The sequence below is a fragment of the Leuciscus leuciscus genome (genome assembly GCF_965113295.1).
Source record: "Leuciscus leuciscus genome assembly, contig: SUPER_11_unloc_6, whole genome shotgun sequence".
Classification (NCBI taxonomy): domain Eukaryota; kingdom Metazoa; phylum Chordata; class Actinopteri; order Cypriniformes; family Leuciscidae; genus Leuciscus; species Leuciscus leuciscus.
In genome coordinates this window covers 150307-176138 of record NW_028118541.1, presented here as the reverse complement: position 1 = coordinate 176138, position 25832 = coordinate 150307, and the positions used below count along the sequence as shown (strand labels likewise).

The 25832-nt window shown below is 41.5% G+C and overlaps 1 protein-coding gene and 1 long non-coding RNA gene across 2 annotated transcripts in view; one reads left to right on the top strand and one right to left on the bottom strand.

Annotated features, from left to right (window-relative positions):
- The window catches only part of LOC309510262 (ribonuclease inhibitor-like), a gene marked incomplete at its 5' end in the record, with an annotated part of 331533 nt that overhangs the window by 160549 nt on the left and 145152 nt on the right, over positions 1-25832 (bottom strand). The window lies entirely within an intron of this gene.
- LOC309510252 lies at positions 11161-14523 on the top strand. Its single transcript, XR_014210279.1, has 3 exons — positions 11161-11451; positions 11546-11674; positions 14148-14523. It is a non-coding gene; the product is annotated as an uncharacterized lncRNA (long non-coding RNA).

Sequence of the window (25832 nt, the reverse complement as noted above, 5' to 3'; positions counted from 1 at the left end):
TAGAGTACCGGCTACATGCGAGAAGTAGCGGTACGCAAGAAAAAGTTTTGGAGTAAAATGCAGAAGTGCCGGTACTGCGTACCGGTGAGTACCGCCCCACTTCGAGCACTGGTTTGAACAATTTAACTCACCCTTGATGAATAAAATTATTGATTTATGTTATTTATTTTCCCCCCAAAAATAAAATTTAAATTATTACTGACCCCAAACTTTTGAACGGGTAGTGTTTAATGTTACAAAAGCTTTCCGTTTCAGATAAATGCTGTTCTTTTGAACTTTCTTTTCAAAAAAATCCTGAAATAAAAATGTAAAAAACTGTTTTCAACACTGATAATAACCAGAAATGTTTGGTGTGCATTTAAATCATCATATTAGAATGTTTTCTGAAGGATCATGTGACACTGAAGACTGGAGTAATGATGCAAAAAATTCAGCGATCACAGGAATAAATTACACTATTACTGTATATTACACAGAAAATAACTGTTTTAAATTGTAATAATATTTCACAATATTATTAATATTCTTTTGTAATTTTTTAATCAAATAAATGCAGCCTTGATTAGCAAAAGAGACTTAAAAAAAACAAAAAACATTAAAAATCTTACCAACCTAAAACTATATATATTGTATATAGTTTTATATATGATATATATTGTATATATGTCATTCAATTAATTTATGACAAAAACCAACCCACTGGTGGTCATTAGATCAGGAAACACATCTTTATCCACCTCTGTGCCAGTGTCATCTGTAACTGTAACTGCAAGAATTTAGGCAATGCTTTATTCACAATTTGACACATAAGGGGATATATATATATATATATATATATATATATATATATATATATATATAGCTATCCTTATGTGTCAAATTGTGAATAAAGCATTGCCTAAATTTGATAAAACTTTTGTTGTGCAGTGAAAGAGAAGTTCTCAATTCCGGAAGATCTTGCAGTTACAGTTACAGATGACACTGGCACAGAGGTGGATAAAGATGTGTTTCCTGATCTAATGACCACCAGTGGGTTGGTTTTTGTCATAAATTAATTGAATGACATTGGTGAGTGATAACAGGAGCTATTGAATGATATCAAATCCCAATATCTGAATGAATGCTGGTAGTGTTTAATATGTACAGTATTTTAAATGTTGTAGCTAGTGTTGATGATGTGTGGATAAATGTATTCCAAATATGTCTATTAACCCTAGTTTGAACATTAACAGGACCTTCCACACCTCAATCTTCAGTCAGCTTGGATACAGATACACTGTCTCTAACTTCAAAAAGCAGTGAGGACAGTGACTGGTTTAGTCCAAAACGATTCAGGAAGGATGATAATGAGGCTTCTCAAAGCTTACAGGCCAGAGATGTGAGTCCCAGTAGCCTTACACAGACATTGGGGGATTTACTTATCATAACCTTGAGCTTTACATGCTAAAAGTTTAATTCATATTTTTTTTTATTTTTTTTTATACACAATAGCAATTTTCCAGTTCAGGACCATCGTTCAGGGCATTTAAATATTCCTGCATTTTCTACTCTCTTATTACATGGCTCTGTGGAACATTTGATTCTGATTGGTCAATTGACCCTATTTACTTCGTTAGCGCACATGACTAGTCTTTTGGTGAACAGTTAATCTGTGCAAATATATATATATATATATATATATATATATATATATATATTTTTTTTTTTTTTTTTTTCATGGTTATTGAGAGATGGCAGGTGAGCTAAAGTAAAACCCCTTCATATTTAAAATTTTCAAGAACCCACCGCTTCATGTCCTGATCAGCCTGTCGGAGTTTATTCTGCTATAACAACTGGCTGGATGCATTTCATTCCTTACATAATTGGTTAATGTTCCTCTTTTTATAGTTGAAAAAGAAATTCTACACACAAGACCAGGTGGAGCAAATGTGCTGAAGGAGTATGAAGATACAGGGACAATTAGCGATGACATGAGAAAACTGATGGTGAACATCTTGGTTGCACACGTGATTGAGACAGAAGGGTAATTATCAAAATGTAATAGTCTTGGGTTATTTAATTTGTTAGTGATTATGTAAGGAATAATTGACGACAGGCCGTTGAATTATTAGAAAAATAATGCACACCCGAGGTGGTAATGCGGTCACGACGCGAAGCGGAGTGGCCGTTACACCTCGGGTGTGCATTATTTTTCTAATAATTCAACGGCCTGAAGTCAATTATTCCGCTTATACTACAGTTACTGTTGGAGAATTTTCTTTGTCTCATCTGTGTCACACATAAATCCTATTCAAATGCATGATATGAATATTAGGGAAACTAGGCCTAGAATATGGGAGGCCCAAAAGCAGGGGAAACGAAGGCCTAAAATCATGGGAAACAGAGAGAACAGGTCAAAGGGGACAAAATGATGGGAAACACTGAACCTGTCAAAAGTGTTTACAAGGAAGAGGTTGTGTGAGGACAGGACAAAAACTGGGTGAAAGGTAGTCTAAGGACAAGAGTGGAAAAGTACCCGAAAAACCATATATGAAATCATATTTAATAAAGCGCATGCGCCAGTATGGCCACCAATAGAAATTGGACATTAATGCAGGTGTTTCTAATCGTGGCGACGTGACAAGGAGGAGCAAAGAGAAAAAGATAACCATGATAACGCTAATTGGTCACCAAGCGAGGAAATTGGACACCAAGGGATGAGAGAAAAGGTATAAGATCTGAGAGAAAACCATTGTAAAATTAGATGCTTAGCTACCATCTCACTTTGTTGAATTGTTCAATAAAGTTACTTCTGAGGCCTGAAACTTCGACTCTGAAAGATTTCTTCTGAGACCTGAACCTGATATTGAAGACCTGAACCAGAGACAGAGAATTGGCCACAACATTACCAAACCTCGAAACATTGTTCAGATTATGTATTTCAAGACGTTTGTAAAGTTTTTGTCATTAAAACGCTCTTGTATGTAGGACTAATTTCTTACGCATCTAATCCCATGCCTCCGTTGCTAATTCCAAAACGTCATTTCAGAGTTAGTAATGGAGGTTTGAGCCGCTGATAGCAGACTAATGCTGGGTTAGGGTTAGGGTTAGGTAGAGTTAGTAACGGAGGTTTGAGCCGCTGATAGCAGACTAATGCTGGGTTAGGGTTAGGTAGAGTTAGTAACGGAGGTTTGCGACGCTGATAGCAGACTAATGCTGGGTTAGGGTTAGGGTTAGGTAGAGTTAGTAACGGAGGTTTGAGCCGCTGATAGCAGACTAATGCTGGGTTAGGGTTAGGTAGAGTTAGTAACGGAGGTTTGAGCCGCTGATAGCAGACTAATGCTGGGGACACACGACTAGCTGACACATTCTCTGACTGTTTTCATCGACTGCAGCAGATTTTAAACACCGACTTTGAACACAGACTGAACGCGCTGAACACGCGTTTGGGCATGATCAGTCATAAGTATCAAATTACATTCATAACCGGCCTTAAAGTGTGTTCCCGGCTTTATGCAGTTATTAATGCAGTTATTAGAGAGAGATGTTGCAATAATGAGACAGAAAAGCATGTGCGTCAATATTATAATTTTTTAATTCATTCAGTTCGTTTTAATTAATTCGTTAATTCTTTTTTTTCTATTATTGACAGATGACAGTAGACTAGCCAAATAAATGAAACCCAAAGCCCTTTTAACAAGTAGGCCTATCAATAATTATTTATTTGTTCAATTATCTGCAATAAAAATCCATGCTGCAGGACTATCCATTTATTTAGCCTATATTCAGTTTAATTTTCTATTGATTATAGATAGGACTTTATAGTTTATTTATTCAAATTAAACAACATGTTTCTATTGATTGTGAAGCTAGACATTGAAAATTGCAGATCAAGCGCATGGGGCGAAATGCTTTTTCTTGTTATGAATTGTATCCTATTTTCCGTTATTACAGTTGACTACGCGAAGTGATATGGAACTGTAATGCGGTCGAGACCTGCCTGGAACTACTTTAGCCGTGCGTTTCCCTGAAAATAATGCACACCTTAGAACGTTCGTCAACCAATCAGATTCAAGCATTCAACGGCCCTGTAGTATAAGATAGTATATAAATTGTGAACTATATTAGTTGGGTGCTACAAATTTTAAGTAATAAGCTGTTGATTGTTCTGAAAATAAGAGTAGTTTAGTTATATATTTTTAAACAATTCTCATCATTGTGAAGTAACATTGAGTGTTTCCATTTTTCAGGAGAGTCCCACGATGTGACTTACCAAACAGAACTATGGTTTGGGAATTATCACCTTGTTTCCCTCACTCAGAGATCCCCAAGGGAGGACTGGATATGTAAGTCATAATGTGAGATTAGAACATTCAGTATTTTTGTGATCATTTAGAAATGTCTTTCTAAGAAGTTGTCATTTTCGATGGAGGGTTACAATTTTGAGTTTTAATTTGTGTCATTTCATAAGGAACATTTTTATGATGGCCAAAAAAACGTCTCGGTTACATATGGTAACCCTCGTTCCCTGAGGGAGGGAACGGAGACGTACGTCGTGGTGAACGACGAATAGGAATCTCGCTAGAGAGGCCAATCTACTTCGAGTGAAACTAAACGGGCCAATGCATATTGGCGTGCAATCATTTGCATCAGCTGTGCAGCCTCGCAGCGCGGGTATTTAACGAGCAGCTGGTGCGATTGCACTTCAGTTTTTTGCTGAGGAGCCGAGCCGGTGAGCTGGCTGCCCCGGCGGGTCGCAGCAGATGTGGCGACGGGACGTACGTCTCCGTTCCCTCCCTCAGGGAACGAGGGTTACCATATGTAACAGAGACGTTCCCTATCGTTCGGTCACTACGACGTACGTCGTGGTGAACGACGAATAGGAATCCCTACCAAAGTGCCACAGCTGCTGCACCCCATCCAGCGCCCTGAGCAAGCCTCTACACCTTCTTGCCTGGAAGGACGATAGGAGAGGGCTTACACCGAGAGTATCCTTCACTGTTGTTCCGTGATAACCCATACAGTGAGATTATTGGATAACACTGGGAAAGCGTGCCCGAACTGAGGGAGGGGAACGCTGCGGGAGCCACAATCTTAAGAAGAGTTATGTGGGAATAAACATATGGACTAACCCAAGGGTTGTACTGCATATGAATAGTGGGTGACTTAGCCCAAGGGAAGACACGGGCTTCCGTTTAGGAGCAGCCGTGGAAGATATACACATATGGGATCCCCGTAGGGTCACACATATGGGACCCAGCCTAGACCCGGTTCTCAAGGATTCAGCGGATAAAGGCCTGGCACCGGACGCTCCGCCACGTCCGGGCCGAGGGTGTTTGGAGGACTCGACAGGCTTTGACTCTGGAGCAATAAGGGTGCACAGTAGGGTGCAGCAAGCCGACAGAGCCGGTACTCACAGTGCTTCTACCCCTTTAGGGTGAGAACATGGGAGGACACGGGCTCTACACGTAGGCTATAGTATCTAGCGAACGTGTTAGGTGTCGCCCAGCCCGCAGCTCTACAGATATCTGTTAGTGAGGCGCCACGTGCCAGCGCCCAGGAGGATGCAACGCCTCTCGTGGAGTGTGCATGCAACCTGAGTGGGCAGGGCACGCCTTGAGCTTGGTAAGCCAAGGCGATGGCATCCACTATCCAGTGGGCCATCCTCTGCTTGGAGACAGCCTTCCCTTTCTGCTGGCCTCCGTAACAGACAAAGAGCTGGTCTGAGGTCCTGACGCCTTGAGTTCGGTCCACATACATACGCAGAGCGCGAACGGGACAGAGCAAAGCCAGGGCTGGGTCTGCCTCCTCCAGGGGCAGCGCTTGCAGGTTCACTACCTGATCTCTAAAGGGAGTGGTAGGAACCTTGGGCACATAGCCAGGCCGGGGTCTCAGTACAACATGGTTGTCACCCGGCCCGAACTCTAGGCACGATTCGTCGACCGAAAATGCTTGCAGGTCCCCTACCCTCTTGATCGAGGTCAGTGCAATCAGCAGCAAAGTCTTCAAGGAGAGAAGCTTTAAGTCTGCTGACTGCAAAGGCTCAAAGGGAGCATCCTGGAGTGCTCGGAGCACTAGGGAAAGGTCCCAAGAGGGTATGGAGGGGGGACGAGGAGGATTTAATCGTCTCGCCCCCCTAAGGAACCTGACGATCAGGTCGTGCTTTCCAACTGTTTTGCCATCTATGTGGTCATGATAAGCTGAAATAGCGGCAGCGTGTACTTTGAGGGTGGAGGGAAACAGCCTTCGCTCCAACCCTTGCTGCAAGAAGGAAAGCACTGACCCTATCGAACATCTTCGGGGGTCCTCTCTGCGAGAGGAACACCACTCGACGAACAGGTTCCACTTCAAGGCGTACACACGTCTCGAAGACGGTGCTCGCGCAGAAGTGATGGTGTTAAGTACCTCCGAGGGTAAGTCACCTAGAACCTCCGCGTCCCACCAGGGACCACATTTACATTTACATTTATTCATTTAGCTGACGCTTTTATACAAAGCGACTTACAATTGCTATATATGTCAGAGGTCGCACGCCTCTGGAGCAACTAGGGGTTAAGTGTCTTGCTCAGGGACACATTGGTGTCTCACAGTGGATTCGAACCCGGGTCTCTCACACCAAAGGCATGTGTCTTATCCATTGCGCCACTACCACCCCTTGACCAGACATGGAGTTTCCAGAGGTCCAGACGCGGGTGCCATAGGGTGCCCCGTCTCTGAGTCAGAAGATCCTTCCTCAGAGGAATGGGCTAGGGAGGGACTGTTACGAGGAGCATGAGTTCTGGGAACCAAGTCCGGGTGGGCCAATAGGGAGCCACCAGAAGGACCTGCTCCTCGTCCTCCCTGACTTTGCACGGAGTCTGTGCAAGTAGGCTCACTGGGGAAAACGCATTTTTGCGAAGGCCCCGGGGCCAGCTGTGAGCCAGTGCAACCGTGCCGAGTGTTCCCTCGGTCAGGGAGTGAAACAGCTGGCAGTGGGAGGTGTCTGAGGAGGCAAACAGGTCTACCTGAGCCTCCCCGAACTCTCTCCAAATCAGCTGAACCACCTGGGGGTGGAGTCGCCATTCTCCCGAAGCACAGCTCGTGATAGCTCGTCGGCCACACGGTTGAGCACACCGGGGACATACATGGCTAGAAGCGACCTCAGATGCTTCTGACTCCAGAGGAGGAGATGACGGGCGAGTTGCGACATGAGACGGGAGCGTAGACAACCTTGTCGGTTGATGTACGCAACGGTCACAGTGTTGTCCGTACGGACCAGCACGTCTCTGCCCTGAAGCGGCTTTTTTAAGCGGCTCAGAGTGAGACGTAGTGCAAGCAACTCAAGGCAGTTGATGTGCCAATGCAGTTGGGGGTCCGTCCACACCCCTGACACTGCATGCCCGTTTTACGTGGCACCCCAGCCGGTGGGAGAGGCATCTGTGAAACCACAGCATGCCTGGACACCTGTTCCAAGGGGACTCCTGCCCGAAGGAACGAGGGGTCTGACCACGGACTGAAGGACTGGCGGCACTCCGGTGTGATTGTCACCCTGTGAGTGCCGTGATGCCACGCCCATCTCGGGATTCGGCCGAAAAGCCAGTGCTGAAGCGGTCTCATATGGAGCAGTCCAAGCGGGGTTACCGCTGCTGCCATATGCCCCAGGAGCCTCTGAAAGAATTTCAGTGGGACCGCCGTCCTGCCTTTGAATGTGTTCAAGCAGTTCAACACCAACTGAGCGCGCGCTGCTCTGTGAGGCGCTCTGTCTGAGTGACCGAATCCAACTCCATACCGAGAAAAGAGATCCTCTGCACGGGGGCGAGTTTGCTCTTTTCCCGGTTGACCTGAAGGCCCAGCTGGCTGAGGTGCCTGAGCACGAGGTCCCTGTGTTCGCATAACTGATCTCGAGAGTGTGCCAGTATGAGCCAGTCGTCGAGACAGTTGAGGATGCGAACGCCCTGTTCTCTCATGGGAACAAGGGCCCCCTCTGTGACTTTCGTGAAGACACGGGTAGACAGGGACAGGCCGAAGGGCAGGACCTTGTACTGATATGCTCGACCCTCGAACGCAAGCACAGAACGGCCTGTGTTGGGGAAGAATCGAGACATGAAAGTACGCGTCCATCAGGTCGATCGCTGCAAACCAATCTCGGGGACGGGTGCATTCGAAAATGCGTTTCTGCGTGAGCATTTTGAACGGTAGCTTTTGAAGGCTCCGATTCAAAACTAGCAGGTCCAAGATCGGTCGTAACCCACCACCTTTATTGGGTACAATGAAGTAGGGACTGTAGTGCCCTGACCTCATATCGGCTGGAGGGACCGGCTCTATCACGTCCTTCGCCAGTAGGACTGCGATCTCCGCGCACAAGACATGGGCATCGGCTGCTCTCACTGTAGTGGAGTGGATGGCCCGAAACTTGCAGGGACGCCGGGCGAACTGAATCGCATAGCTGAGCCTGATGGTCCGAATGAGCCAGCGAGACGGACTGGGGAGCACTAGCCAGGCTCGCAGAGACCGTACAAGCGGGACCAAAGGGACCGTAGGCGTACCCGGAGTGGGGCAGCGAGGTGGAACACAGGGGCTCGGCTTGGGAGGCTCTCTCTGGGAGGCGGCCCGTAGCGGAGTCTGAGTGTGTCGTGAAACACTTACCCGGTTCCACGAGGCAGGAGGTGGCTTGGTTGCGTTCTCGAACCGCACACTGTTGCCTGCTGGCGATAGAAGAGGCGGATGAGAGTGGTGAGGATTCTCTCCTCCCACTGCTCTCCTGGCCCTTTTCAGACCCAGGGATGGAAGAACTGCTCTTTTTTTTTATTTTTTTTTATTTAGGTACCACTGTGACTCCAGTGGTGGAACACTCAAAAGATTCGTTCCCCGGCCCTCACCGGGTGAAAGTAGCTCCACCCATCTCCGGGTCACCCATCTCAGGGGTGATTGTTTCACCGACCACTTAAACAGTGGCTGAGACGGGCGGTGTCATCCTCCTGCAGCGGACACAGTAGAGCAGGCTGTGCCGGAGTGTTTTTTTTTTTTTTTTTTGCAGGGGATGACACCCTTGGCGACGAGTAGACTGAGGGGCGGCCCACGAGGCACTCTGGTGGTACGTCGGGGAAAGCGCTTCAGTCTGCTGCTAACTGCGGAGAACTGCTGGGCCAATTCTCAACAGTGTCGCCGAAAAGGCCACCTTGTGAGATGGGAGCATCGAGAAAGTGTACTTTGACAACGTCTCGCACCTCTGCAAGGACAGCCAGGGGCGTTTCTGGACCACCAAGGTGGACATCGTCTGGCCGAGGGCCTGCGCTGTGACTTGAACACGGTCAGTCGACAAGCGCAGCTCAACTCCGGCTTAGAACTACCCTCGTGCAATAAGAGTGACTTGGCCTCGCATGCAGGGCAGAGGTGGCTCGCCAGAGGCACAGCCACCCCACCATCGAGGGTAGCGAGAGAGGTGAAAACTTATGCAGAATATGCCACTTTTGGCGTTCCATATTTTGCCACCAATATAGCTCCATACTCCTAGGTTTTCAATGCACATCCGAGAAAGACCCGGGAAAGCATGGCTGTCAGTTCTGAATCTGATTCAGCATAAGCACACACACTATTACAGTGGGAACTCAGCATACCCTCATTTCCAGAACAAAACAGGCCCTCTCTCCGATCCAGCAATCGACATCTGCCCTCAGCTGGAGCCCTGAATGAAACGCTAGGTTCCTCCAATTTTGAAGGACCAGCAATCCCATCCAGAAGCTGCACAACTTGTGATGCGCTAGAGAGGGAGGGGCCCTAGGGGGTTGGTTCCCCGAAGGAGAAGCCCTCAGCTCTCAGATCACCCAAGCCATTCTACTGAAGTAGACCTCACCTGGTGGCCACCAGGGAGGGCGCTACAACGGAGAATAGACAAGGAGACCGCGCACCTAGAGCGCCGAGCGAGCGCTGGGTTGCCGTGACAACCCGCGCTGCAGCCCGGCAGCTCGACGGCACACGACACGCTGAGGAGCGAGAGATCCGTCGGGTTTTCCCCGCGGAAGCTCTCGCCGATCTCCACGGTCCCCCAGAGTGCCGAGCAGACCTGCAGCTGTGCTTTTACACACAAGCAGCGGCTGGCCAACAAACAGAGGGGACTCAAACTTTCCGGAGAAAGAAGAGTTGACCGGCGTGTCGACGTGGTCATGTTCCCGTGCGAGAACATGAACCACCCACAAACACAGTCTCACATGTTTCCCAGGCATGCGAGACAGTGATCGTGGCCGTCAGTGAGGACAGGAAACGACCGCAACCAGAAACACACGGGTGGAATGTCATCTTTAGAAAGACGCAACTCACACCCATGTAAGCTCTTTCAGGGAAATACTCTCCTTGGTACTGAAGCACGCAGGGGAACGGTCGCAGCGGACACAGACAGGAATGCAACCTGTCGTACGCTGTCTCCCTTCACGGCGGTCTTTACCAGCCATAAGAACGGCTATTCAGCGCTCTTGGCGCACCGTTACCAGCTGTGAAAACAGCTTTTTTGTTTTGCTCAGTAACACAAAAACAAAAGAGAGAAAAAGAAAGTCGACCCCGCTGCTGCGCTGTATCGCCCGCACCAGACACGAGAGATCATCTTGAAGAGCTTGCTCGTTGTTTGATCACTCAGTAGATTAAACAGCATCGAAACGCTCGGCTCCGAAGCAAAAAGCTGAAGTGCAATCGCACCAGCTGCTCGTTAAATACCCGCGCTGCGAGGCTGCACAGCTGATGCAAATGATTGCACGCCAATATGCATTGGCCCGTTTAGTTTCACTCGAAGTAGATTGGCCTCTCTAGCGAGATTCCTATTCGTCGTTCACCACGACGTACGTCGTAGTGACCGAACGATAGGGAACACTGGGTTCTTGTCATGGCGCCTCAAAACAGTACAACGGGGGACAAAACCTTCTGCAAATAAGGATGATCCAAAAACAGAGGAAAAGGGAGGCCCTTTGCTTGACAGACAGCTGTGTCACCGTGAAGATCAGCTAGATAATGACCAAAGTTTAGAGGCTATCTCCTTGACGAATCATACAAGTGACCGTGATGTCATCATGCAGAAGATGAGGACCACGTTTGAATACAGACAGCACCTTATCCAGAGAAATCCACCACCATTCTCTCAGTTTTTCCTCGATTCCTGGATACTAAAGGATTGGTATGGATTTTGTCTTTCCTTTTTTTTGACCAAATTGAAATGCTAGTTTCAGAGAATTGTCAAATAGTCTGCTTTGTTGAAAACACATTTAGCTTGTTAAGAAATGTAATATTTTATGGTAATTTCTTTACATGTTTTCTGCAAACTGCTTCAGATTCTTCAGGACTTCACGCTCCTCTTTGGGTCAGAATCTGCTTCCAGACTTTTTGAAAGGTGGCCAACTGTCTTCAAAGCAAAGGTTATCAGGCTAGCAGAAACCTTGACTTCCACTCCACTGCTGAAAAGATTACGGTCATCTGCCAAAGAGAAAAGGGAGGAACAGGATTCCCCAGGTAGAGTTGTACAGAACTAACTTGCAATGGTTTAAAATCTGCTTAACTTAGTTATTGTAGTGTAGACATTTAACATATGTTTTGTGTTTTTCAGAATGGGACAGTGACCTATCATCCTTCCTTCTACTTCTGCATCTCTTGTCACCCCAGGCTTCAGGAAGAAAAAAAACCCCACAAGATCAGTATTTCTCAGGCTGTTGACCACGTGGTGGTATTTCAAAAAGTAGGTTATTGGTGACAAAATACAAGGGCTAGAAGCGTTATACTTAGATTTGCTCCGTTAATTTCTCCATCTTATAATTCACTATTAGATGAACTGTAAATGGGGGTAAATATAGTAAGTTATCTAAATGTAAATGATCTAAACCAGAGATGTTCACAAGTCTTTAAGCTGAAGTCCGAGTCGAGTCTCAAGTCATTTCATGGCTTACAAAAAATAAATAAAAAATGCTTAAAAATCACCTTTAACAGCTAGTTGGTGCATATACTGTTTTCTTCTGGAGTGTCTCTTGTTCTGTACAATGTTCAATCAAGCTAAAAAGACTAAAATTTATGCTAACTGATAGGGGTGTGACGAGATCTCGTGTTACGAGATCTCGCGAGATTAAAACGCGACGAGATTTCTCGTCGAGGTGAAACTTTAGGCTTGTTTGAGATGCGACTTGCCTCGCCTGAAATGTATGCGAGAGTAGGCGGCTGCAGTGAGAGGAGGAGTGAAAAAAGAGCAGGCAAGCCGGACAGTTCGCTCTTCACGCAGTGGATCTGACACCTGTGAGATCAAAGATGGATATCGCGGGATTCACGGGATTCACGGGATTCACGCTCGTGCAGAGTGTTGCTAATAAACTGGATGGAATTTAAGTTCTGTTGCTTTTATATGAAAATAAGTATAATGAACAAGACACCCATAAGTAGCCTACTTATTTAATTCCATTCCAAATACATGTTTATCAATCTTTTTTTTTCTTTAATACAGACATGTGTTTTTATTATTATTTTTTTTTATAAAAATTACATTGCATAACCCAAAGAGATCGCACTGTCAGATAGTTTGGGAATATTCACACATAACGTATACACATAAAACATGATATCAGAGTTTTAAAATCAAACATTTTAAAAGAGAACAATACATCACGGTTGTTTAAACCAATGATCATTAAGCTGTGTCGTCAGTAAGTCGTTTCCCATCATGCTTTTGATCAGCGCAGTCAGTGGAGAGCAACTGCGCTCGACTGCAGAATCCGACACGTGCGGCTTGCGCTCGCGAGAGTTTTTTGACATACGTCAGCATGACATCAGAGCAAGGCGGACCGCACTCGGACACATTTCTAACCGGCATGCATCTCGCGCTGATCACCGGTGATCGATTCTGCGCAGATTTTGCTCATCTCAAACAAGCCTATTGTCTCGTGAGTTGTTGTGATGTCAGTGATGGAGCGTGAGGGTGAAATTAGTATTGAAGATGTCCCTGCCACTTTTAAATCATTTGTGTGCTGGGCCAATCACACACACACTCCGCGTACACACACACACACACTCACTGTCCCTCGCTCACTCACTCACTCGCGCGCACACACACACACACACACGCTCACTCACTGTTGCTCGCACTCTCACTCACTCGCGCACACTCACTCTCGCTCGCATTCAACCCGTCGTGGAGGACCGTTAAAATTAAACATGCTAGTCTTTCTGTCGTGATGTCCTGAAGCATCGCAGACGCGTAGGTTATCGCCCACTATGACACACTATACGAAATAAAACGATCGAATCTTGCGTCCCGACGCCCGTTGTCCGAATCTCCACGAAACGGATCGTGCCAAAATCGTGCTAAAATAGTGTAATCTGAACCAGGCAGGTAATAAACATTTGACCTATCATGCAAAGAACCTATTAAAGCACTAAGACATGGGAACAGTATAGCTAACATTCACATAGCTAACATTCACATATCCGACATCGCAATAAACAATGTTATCGCACATCGCAGCTTTTCCTCATATCGTGCAGCCCTGCCCAAAGGTCTCAACTGCTGCCAGAAATCGTCGACATGCTTATATTCTTGAAAAAGAACATTACCATAATCTTAGGCTGTTCTGTGTAGTTCATTTATCTCTTTTTCATGCTTGAAGAAAAAAAATGTGTTTCTGTTTGAACTTGTAGTTTTGAGAAAGCAGTACTTTGATTATGGATACACACTTACGGTTTGCATTTAAAGTGTTATTTCAGTTATTTATATTTATTTTATTTATACTGTTTTATTTTTTTATGTTCGATTTGTGGAAAGGAGTTAGAGTTCTCATGTGAAATCGTACAGGGGAGAAGCCAGACGGTAGAGTTTATAGCAAAACATTTTGCAGTGTTTGCATGTCCTTTACTGCATAGAATTAATTAAAATAGAAGTAAAATAACATTCATTACAAGTTGATTTCAAAATGCACCTAAATTGTTTTGCATTTTGTGATTTTCAGTCGAATAAAAGACTATTTTCCATTCATATATTTCATCATTGAGGATTTCTTAAATTGTGTAAAAATCTCGTCTTGTCTTGTTCTCGTGAACCCAATCTCGTGTCTCGTCTCGTCTCGTGGAGTGAGCGTCTCGTCACACCCCTACTAACTGATAAACCTGCACTTGTTTGTCATTACTATTAATCAAATTTGTGTTTTTGTTTGTTTGTTTTCTTCATTCAGGCATGCCGGAGTATACAGGAACATCTTGAGGCGGAAGAGAATCGTCAACCATACATTCTTGCCACAGGGAGCAGCAAGGAAACTATCAGTCAGTTCTTCATTGTGGTTGATAAAAAGCTCATCCCCTGTCAAGAATCCTCTTCACTTGCAGCAATTGATGAACTCTTCAAGGTCCATTTTGTTTTCAGCATCAGTTATGATCTTCCACTCAAAAATATGTACACTTTTCTCCAGACTACAATCTACGGAATTGATGTTGGCACCACAAGTGAGAGCCCAAGGGTAAAGGAGCTCAGAGCGAAGTTATTGAATGATGTTTAGATGCTACATCTGTAAAACGCTGCTTGCTACAACAGTAAAATTAATTCGGCACCTTAAACTTGTACATGGTTTGTATCCTGGCAAGAAATTTGAGCTGGTTTGTGCTCAGGATGGTTGTTGCTTGCAATTTAATAGTTATGCAGGTTTTAAAAAACATTTAACTAGATTTCATTTTAGTGGTGTAGCATCAAACAGTGAGAATGTATATCACTACAAAATCAACAAGCTCCAAATCCCGGTGAAGCAGCATCACTTGTTGTGTCTAACACAGAGCAAAGTTCAGATAATGATGCAAGTTTGCATGAATTTTCTTCTGTTTCAAGGGATTGTTCCAAAGAAATGTGTGCATCCATAATAGCTAAATTGCAGGGTAACGGTGTTGCAAACAGTGTTATTATGTCAGTTGTTGAAAGCATGGAGGATTTTGTCACTGATTTCCATACAAGTTTAAGGGAAAACATTTTAAATGTTGTGCCTGTTGACAGCACAAGTAGAAGTTCAGTTGAAGATGTTTTTAATAGTTTTCATAATCCATTCTCCGATTTTAATACCGATACAAAATGGAGAAAATATTTCAGTGAGAAATGGGGGGTTGTTGAACCTACTGAAATACACTTAGGTGTCAGATACGATACAAGAAAGAATAAGATCTCTGGAATGTATGAACAGATTCCAGTTAATGACACTTTCATATATATCCCTCTTCTGAAGACTCTTGAATTCATTTTTAGGAATAATGAGGTGTGTAATCTTATTCAAGAGAAACGGCAAAGTGACACGTATCGAGATTTGTGTGATGGACAGTATTACAAAAACCATCCTTTGTACTCCATCCATAGCAATGCCCTTCAGATCCAAATTTACTACGATGATTTCGAAACGGCAAACCCATTAGGATCTCAACATGGAATTCATAAACTTGGCTGTTTATATTTTGTGCTTCGTAACCTGCCAGCACACATAAATTCTTCCTTAATGAACATACATCTAATTTCTTTGTTCCATTCTGAGGATGGAAAAAACTATGGCATGGACAAAATACTTGGCCCATTGGTTGATGATGTGAAAATACTTGAGCAGGAGGGAATGAAGGTGTCTTTTTCTGAGGAGCCCATCTTTGGTACTATTGCGCAATTTACCGGCGATAACCTTGGTCTAAATGGTATTCTTGGTTACGTTGAATCTTTTTCTGCGAAACATTACTGCAGACTGTGCCTCACTGACAAGGTGTTAGCACAGGAAGTATTTAGTTAGGATGATCCGCGGGTGATATTGCGTAGCAGAAACCTAAATGAGGAACATTATAAGTATCTAGCTGACAACCCTAATGAAAACTCCTGTTATGGTATTAAAAGAAATTCTGTACTCAATACCTTGACTTACTTTAATGTATCAGAGAACTTTGTGCTGGATATTATGCATGATATCCTGGAGGGAGTTGCACAGTATGAAGTGAAACTGCTTTTTGAATACATGAGTTGCAATCTAATTTCTTGCGATTGCATTCCTCAAAGATTGTATGCCTTCAACTATGGCTATTTGGACAAAAATAATCGCCCAACCAAGGTTAACCTTCAACAAGCTGGAAACAGCATTGGACTCAACGCAAGTCAGACATTGTGTCTAGTGATGCACCGATGTGAAAATTGTGTCCGATACCGATAACCGATATTAATATTGCTGTTATGGCCGATACCGATATTTACCGATGTCGATATCTCTGTATAGAAAACAAATTTTAATGATTATCAAATAAAGAGCTATTTTCCAAAACACTTTTTTTTTGTTTTTTTTTACTTTAGAAATGACTGATATTGGGCACCTTTACCTGTGTGCAAAATATGTCACATACGACACACATGCATTATACTGCATTGCATATACAGTAATGTGTGCTGGTCAACTTGTCTAAAATTAAGAAACCCTTAGAAAACAGTAAAAACAACAACAAAAAAACAGGAACATTGTGTAAAATTAAGATAGGCTACTTTATTTATTATTCCAATATCCAAATATGATACTAAAAAATACCACAGGGAAAAGGGCTTCTATTTGTGACGTGCTGTCTGTTTGAACATTGCACATTTTAAACAGGACACTCATTAACTGAATAAATGTTAGCCAATACAAACATATTTATAGAAAACAGTTGACAATGAATAGACAGGAGTCCAATAATAGCATAACGAATCATTCTAAAAATAACAACAAGTAGCCTAGGCTATAAGACGAATCCGACATGGGCTGTGTTAACAGTAAAACGTCCGTCATTTAACGAATTTTAAAAACACGGATGGATAATACAAAATACTTTCTGATATTTTGACAGAAAAAAAACAAGCAAGAACAAAATTTAAACTTAGCCCGTCAATTTTTCATTTTACAATTATCTTCTCTCTCTGTGTGTGCGCGCGTCCGTGTTTGTGAGAGAGAGAGCTCGCGCAGCACTGATACAACGGTAGCCTACTTTTTAATCCATAAGTAACGAACGCGCTAGTTTTCATACAAAATAAATATGTAACATAATTAGGTAGGCTACTTTAGTTATTATTAATACAATAACGTAACACATGAAGGCTACGTTTCTCAACACTGAGAATGAATCAATAAACGCCTGTTTCTCCACTCGCGCTTATCAGTAATCCACAAATCACACGTGCTGTCACTTTTGAGAAAAATCTAATTCGAACGGGTATGAAATATCAAGCAATATATTCAAATATCTACGAGTCAAAAAACGATCAGTCAAAAATGTGTCATGAAGAGGAAAAAAACATAAGTCGCACTGGACTGCGTTAACAATGTTACGGACGGGACAGTTGACGTGAGCGCTCTGAGAGCGCCACTAAGACTGCTTTAAAACTTTCACAGAGACCTCAAACAGAAAGCACAAAAAGCCTGTCTTTAAATTTAATTTCGTTTTGTATTAATTGTATCTTAATTTTGATAAATGTTTCATCAACCATTTGCCTGGATTGAATTAAATAAGAAGTAAATATAGTAGAAAATATTTAATCAGGACACGAGGCGAGGGCGCGTGAACCTGGAGCACGTCTCATAAATGAACCGAAATCTACCTGCCTCACAGACCGGACATATATAGAAAGCTTGAAATGTCTATTTTTAAACAGAACAATTCAAAACGAAAGAAAACAGACTGTTCTCTGCTTATGTCATCTGTATGAAATGTGTATTTATCTCCGGCACATTCACTACTGCTAAGATCGAGTCAGCATCGTCAACTTCATCTTCAACTTCACACGTCAAATATCGGCCTGTTCACATCGGCCATATTTTGACATCGGAACGATACCGATGTGTAAAAAAATGACCATATCGGCGGCCGATATATCGTGCACCACTAATTGTGTCTCATTAGGAACATCCCTCTCATATTTGGAGATGTAGTCCCAGAAGGGGATAAGCACTGGCATTTGATGTTGCTCCTCTTACATAGTTAACATTATATTTTCTCCTTGCATCTCTGAAGGAATGACAATATTTTTGAAGCATCTGATGGTGGAGCATCATCGATTGTTCAAGGAGTTGTACCCTTCTAGGAATCTGATTCCAAAGCACCACCTTATGATTCACTACCCTGATTGGATCAGGCAAATTGGCACATTAATTCATGTATGGACTATGAGGTATGAAGCAAAACACAGGTTTTTTAAGAAAAATCTAAAAAATTTCAAAAACCTGACCAAATCACTTGCCAAAAAACACCAGCTAGCCATTGCCTATCACTGGGAGCACTGTACTATCAAAGGTATTGAGTCTGGCCCTGTTTCAAAAGAATTGTTGTCCGACCTTGAAAACGGTGATTTTATTTCTGAGCAGCTCCACATTGATCTCTCAAGTGAATTAACGGTCACACCGTGGGTTAAGTGTCATGGTACGGAGTATCGTAGTGGTCTTGTTGTGTGCTTAGACTTGGTTGATGATGCACCTGTCTTTGGAAAAATAACATTTTTATTATGGATGGAATTTTTTTTTTTGCCATCATGTATGGAATCAGAGTTTGTTGAACATCTTCATGCTTTCAGTGTTTTTGCACAAGAGAACAGTCTTGTGCTCAAAAAACCTGACGAATTGTTTTACCACAAGCCGTTTGATTTACAAATGTCCTATGGAAATGACAGTCTATTTTACATCGGTTTGGACTGTTATTTGTAAAAAAAAAATAATAAAAAAAAATGTATTCATGTAATTTAAAGTACTGGCTAGATGTATTGGTGCTCTGTGCTGGAATAAAGTTTTGAAAGAGTAATACAGAGTGATGTGTTTATTTCAAAGTGAATTTATTCTTTTCAGATTAAATCATTGTTAGTTTATTTTACAGTTCTTTAAAGTAGGTAATGCAAAACCCTAATAAGAAAAACTGGTAACTCCTTTAGTGTTGTTTTTTATTTGTAAATAGGTGTTCCATCAACACCAGGATGGTGTAAAATTTGACTCCTATAAGGTTGAGAAGATTGTCATTTCCATTTTTTTAAAGTGTTAGGTCAACACCAGAACAGTGTAGAAGTTTAACTCTGCCAGTGTTTGCTACAAAGCTGCACCCAGCTCTGTAACAGTGTTGTTGTTCTCTGCATTGGTGTTAAAATTTTACTCTCTTAGTGTTCATATTGTTACACTGTGTCGGTGTTGCGAGAGGCAACACTTTTGAAAGTGTTGAACTAACACTTTGTGGGTGGTTCCCATATATACACTTTCAAAGTGTTGAAATTAACTCTATTGGTGTTGATTTCCGGATTTCAAATTTACTGTGATCAAATTATGTACTACATATTACAGCATTGTTTCAATACAAGACATACCAATGGACTCACGCACCTTTCTGTCTTCTTTGGGCACCAGATGTTCCTTCCTCACCCGAAACAAAGGACTTATTCGATTAGCTTGCGTTGATATAGGACTGGTCTTCCTTCTCTGCTGTAAAACAAGAAAGTCTCGACTTACTCTATGTGCAATAACTATTGTTCTTGAAACATAAATTAAGACAGTTATAAATAAGTTAATTTACCATACGATTCAGGAGAGAACATTTGATGAGTAAATACTGATTGCAATATTCTAAAAAATAAATAAGCAAACTTAAGAACAATTCAAATTCCCTAACATAGGGGTTTATATAAACTGATATTCTAATATAAGTAAGAAGAATTTAATAGCAGGGACTGTATCAATTTTCTTTAAGGATTTACAAAATAAAGAAAAGTCAGTTTTGAATGCATTCACATTTGGAAGAGATTTTGTGAAACGACATTTGTGGATATAGAATTTAACAAACAGTATAATATTATTTATCAAATATTCAACTTTTTTATTTTTCATTAAAAGTCCATATTTGATCCCATTCCAGGAAAAAAAATCAGATCGTGACGTAACTCTTTGATAGCGAGAAAGTTAACCTGCGCATGCGCGGCCCCGCCCACTAAATCCAGCGGGGTGAAGCTGGAGCTCCAGCGAGGGGAGGAGCTGGAGCTCTAGCTCCTCCCATTTGGGGTGAGTATTCCGACACAGTGTAACAATATGAACACTAAGAGAGTAAAATTTTAACACCAATGCAGAGAACAACAACACTGTTACAGAGCTGGGTGCAGCTTTGTAGCAAACACTGGCAGAGTTAAACTTCTACACTGTTCTGGTGTTGACCTAACACTTTAAAAAAATGGAAATGACAATCTTCTCAACCTATTGTTCTCCAAAACGGTTATAAAAATGCTGTCGTTATAACATTTCATGGTGTGACACAGACTTCAGAGCGGCCAAAGCGTCAACAAGCTTCCCCGTACTTTTTGACAAGCGTCCTTGACAGGGCGGCCAGAGCTTCTTTGCAGCTCAAGTCGGCGGCGGTGTGAACGTACAGTTAGCTCTCCAGTTAGAATATTGGCTTCTTACTGACCCTTTAAAGGGATACTCCACCGAAAAATGAAAATTCTGTCATCATATACTCACCCTCATGTTGTTTCAAACCTGTATGAATTTCTTTCTTTTGCTGAACAGAAAGGAAGATATCTAGAAGAATGTCAGTAACCAGACAGTTTTAGATACCATTGACTTCCATAGTATATATTTTTCCAACTATGGAAGTCAATGGTATCTAAAACTGTCTGGTTACTCACATTCTTCTAGATATCTTCCTTTCTGTTCAGCAAAAGAAAGAAATTCATACAGGTTTGAAACAACATGAGGGTGAGTATATGATGACAGAATTTTCATTTTTCGGTGGAGTATCCCTTTAAGAAACACAGAACTCACTCTTGCACTCACACTTACAATCTCTCTCTCTCACACACACACACACACACACACACACACACACACACACTCTCAGATATGTGGTTTATGAGGACTCTCCATAGGCATATTGGCGTAATGGTTTTTCTAATGTACAAACTGTATAATCTATCCCCCTACACTAACCCTACCCCTAAACCTACCAATCACAGATTTAGTATGTTTTTTAAGCCGTTTGGTTTAGAAGGACACATATGTCCTCATAAACCATGTTTACGTTGTAATACCCATGTCATTATACACATTTGTGTCCTCATAAACCATATACAAGAACACACACGTCTCACACACACACACACACACACACACACACACACACACACACACACACACACACACACACACTAACAATATGCTCTGACAGGAGGAGGACAGAGTAAAGGTACACAGGACCTACAATTCCCACACTTTAGCCCCGGGTCTAGCCGGACAGCCTGTGTGTGTGTGTGTGTGTGTGTGTGTGTGTGTGTGTGTGTGTGTGTGTGTGTGGTGTGGTCATTGAAAATGTGTTCAGATATATATTCTTCACAGAAAATTAGCCAAGGCCAATGAGTCTGAGTTTGAAAAAAATAATTAATCGTATAATTTTTCTCTTGATAAAAAATGAAACCGGGTCCTACAGACCCGAACACCATACAAGGGTTAAAACGACACTAACGAGACGCTTAACAACACAGCGTACAAAACAAACATTTTATATAGATATCATATTCTAATTAAATGAATACTTACAATCACAGAAATAATGTCCTTGGCGATGGTCAATTTGCTGCCGCCGCAACTGCTGCTCGTGTCCGAAAGCTGAATCATACGTGTAACAGCTGTTCTAAATAAGCTACATCTGATTGGTTAATATTAATCCTATTTCAGTATCTTGCCGCACTATTGGCTCGACTGATATAGTAGGCAACCGCGTTTGCCTGCATATTTACGGGTCGTGCAATATAATTTCGGGGGAACATGTGCAATAAATGGGAGTGGCAACACTTTTCATATCGTTGAGAATAAAACAACCGTCCCAACTTTACAAATCCAGGTTCTCCCTCCATGGGGATCATCCATTTCGAAAAGTAAAGCAGATACGGAACCTCGGCCCACGCGAGATGCAATGCGATTGGTTGCTGGACCAGCCAATGGAATTAATATGTGTAATATTAATATTTAAAATGGCCTAGTCATTAGATTTGTGAATTCTTTTTCTGAAAAACAAAATTATATCATTAATCTTTTAATTATTTTGGCGAAGTTTTATATCCATAAGACAAAAATAACTCAAAAGAAACCCTCCTATATTACCTTTTATAACACTGATCTCACAATAATACTTAGAATATCTTTTAAACATGAGATCACAAAACAAAAAGCTTATAAAAACAATAAAAATTTTAAAGCTTTTCAAATACATATAACTGCCCTGATATTATAAACTTTCATTTCTGTATTTATTTTATATTTTATTATTATTATGTACATTTATACTTTAGTTGTTGTTGTTATTCTTTGGTTTATACATTTTGAATTGTATTTACAGTGCCTTGTATTCATTTAGTTTTTTTGTTGCATTGTAGGCTACTTGAAATGTTTGTAATTTAACTAAATAAATAAAAAGCACAATATGTTATGTATACCATACGTAATAAGATATATTTCTAAAATCAATACTTTCAATATTATATATTATATGACGTTACTGTCACAAAAATAGCTTTAATGGTTCTGTTTTTTTGTTTTTTTTTAAGCGAGTCTGGAGGCTAATGAAATGAAACAGATGAGAATCATTTTCCCATCTAAATACAGTTGATTTTATTGTAATGTGATGAATCAGAAAAATAAACAAATATAACATTCGCTTAGGCTGTTTTTTAAATGGACCAAAACAAAGTGAAACCAACGTAACAATTTGAAGTGACCAGACCACTGACATTGATAATAAATATTATTAAAAAAATATATAAGATGGCACCACAAGACGACGTTCACTTGCAGAGCAAATTTAGCACGTTTATAGTTAACTCAACTGGGTAGCAATTGTGAACAATTTTAATAGAGAATTCAAAAATAATTTGGATTTCTTCACCACTACTACTACCGGTTGGATGGTGTATTAGTGATATTGAAAGCTGATTGGCCTTGATATATATGCGGAAAAGGGCCAATTTAATTATTAATTTATATGATGTCCGATTTATTCTCTCTTGTGCCTTTTTGCGCGCATTTTCCACGGGTTTTAATAATAAAACTGGTCTGAAAGAATGAAAATCATATTAAAGAAAACGTCAACATTAAGGTTGCAATTATTTAATAAATCAGAGTCGATGTGCGCGTGCATGCGTGGTTCGAATTTTAGTTGCTATGTAGGTTATGAATTCTGACTGCATATATATTTACACTCGAACCGGTCGCTGTCTGGGCGTGCATGCATGTTATGATTCGAATGTTAGTTGCTATGGCGACGCGTTTTATGAATTCTGCGATCTGCATGTATCTCTCTGCTCAACGATCGACCGCTGTCTGTTGGTTGAGAGACGAGGCGAATTAACAGACTGACTTTTGCGGAGAATTTTCTGGCCGAAACTTGCTAATTTGAAGCTTTTCTGGATTGCTGAGAGGAGACCTATATTCTTGAAGGACATCGGAGGATATATACTTTTTGAAAGCGTCATATAATTTCTTATAATACTTTTATTTGATAGTTCTTTTCTTATTTTAGAAGTAACGTTAGCTTGTTTGATATTTTTTTCAGGGGAGTAACTCTATTTCTGAGGATATTTCTATTGTATTGTCTTGTCTTGTATTTTGTTCTGATTTTCTTGGCAGGTTGTCGATGGCTCGTAATCGAATGATGGGTGGAAGAGGAAGTGAGTGCTTTAATTTTTAATTAATTTTTTATGGTGTGTTGTACAATGACTGACTGATCCCATTTGATCCCATTTATTTGATTCATTGCATGTGAAATAAACTTGAATTGAATTTGAGTAACTTAACTGAAGTACAAATCTGTAATTGACCACAGACATTGATTATTGATTATGATTAAACTAACGTTATGTGATATGTGAAATATTCCATCCTTAGAGCACTCCAGATCCAGGAGAGCTGCTTTCTGCCAGACGGCTGGTCGGGAGGTTTGGAGGCCCGATTCTGATGACCGTGATCAGGATCCGCTGCCCAGAGATGGACAAAGTAAGTTACAGATACTTCTGGTCAAATATTACTCAGTTACAAGTAAAAGTTGAAAAGACTGATTTTTACTTGAGTAAAAGTACAGAAGTACTTGTTTTTAAAGGTACTTAAGTATCAAAAGTAAAAAGTAAATGTCAATGCATTGTTTTATTATTGTTTGTAATACTTACAGTACCTTATGCCTCTGAATCTATGCCTGCCTACCTACCCACCCTCATATCAATATATCATTTATTTCTAGAACACAGTTCCTGTAGTGGGATTGAATGTGAGATTGAATAAGTGCTCTCAATAACGTCCACAATAGTTTCGGGCTGTTCCCTCAAATAGTGCCCTATTTAAAGATTTTTGGCTTTTAGGATGAATATGTCAGCCACTGTTATAAGCTAGTGTGCTCCAAAACAATGACAAAATGAGCATTTAAAAGACCAAACCCAACATTGAAAATGAAAGTCAGATTGATGTCAGAATCCAACTACTTTCTACAGAAATGTAACGTTAGTGGAGTAAAAAGTATGATACTTGTCTTTCAAGTGTAGTGAAGTTAAAGTAAAATGTTTCCAGAAAAAATAGTACTCAAGTAAAGTACAGATACTCAAAAAGTGTACTTAAGTACAGTACTCAAATAAATGTACTTTGTTACTGTCCACCTCTGCCGCTGCCAGACCCGACCCAGACACAGAGCCAGGATCGTCCTGGATATTTACCATCTCTGTCTTCTGAGTTTTCTGTTTCTGTGTCCACAGGTCAGGCTCACGGGACGAGGGCGAAGCAGAACCCAGATGTTGGACGTCCGTCCACTTCATCTAACCACTCTCGCAGAGGTCAGAATAGGCTTTTAATAAAGATGTAATGGCTTAGTTTCTATTTATATTTTCAATGGCTGATTTGTCAACTAAACCAACTAAAGTAACGATAACACTTTATTTTGATGGTCCCTTTTGAACATTCTGTCGACTATACCTAACTTTGCAACTACATGTCGACTAACTCTCATTAGAGCATCAGTAGACTCTCCTTAATATGAACTATGATGATATTTTAATAATTGTTTTAACTATGTACGAGGCACTGCGAGTGCGAGCTGACATCGCGTTTGTCTCTCAGGCTTGCTTTCACTGCGTGATGTGTCAGTGCAGTTATAGATGTCCCCAAATTAGTTTTTGTCTTATATTTATATCATATTATGTTGTTATATTAGAATATCACATGATCAAGAGTGCCGTTTTCTTTTGCACAATTGCAAATGTGCTATTTATTTTATACAACAGTTAAATTAACAATAAAGTTAACATTGTGAGTTACTTTTTGGACACAATATTGTCAATTTTCACTTTATATCGCCGACGAGAATTTCATAATGAAGCCGTAGTCCAACAGACAGATTTGTTTTTTACTGAAATCCGCGTTTTGAACGAATCATTTTAACGATTCAATGAACAATCACTTGTTTTCTGAATGAATCAGCCGTTTGAACCGTAGACTTCAGATAGACGCCCTATCGACCGCTACTGCCTACTGGCGCGGGTGAGCCGTGGGGCCGCCATCTTAGACCGGTCACCCGCTCCACTCAGTGTAATCTGTATGGCAGGTGCAATGAGCTGTCAGCGCATTTAATTAATCATACCTCACTGAATACCGAACTGATTTTCACGCGGGTTTGTTTGCTGCAAAGGTCATTCATGTAGCTATTATACAGGACACATGGTTCGGCGTATTTTAATATTCATAGTAGGCTTAACAGTAATATAATATTCTGATATAAGATATAAAGTGACCAGACGTCCAAAATCAAAATATGTGATGTAGGATATAAGCTATTTTATAAATCACACACTATAAATATGATAAAGAAGCAGAAACAGATAGTTGCAGTAA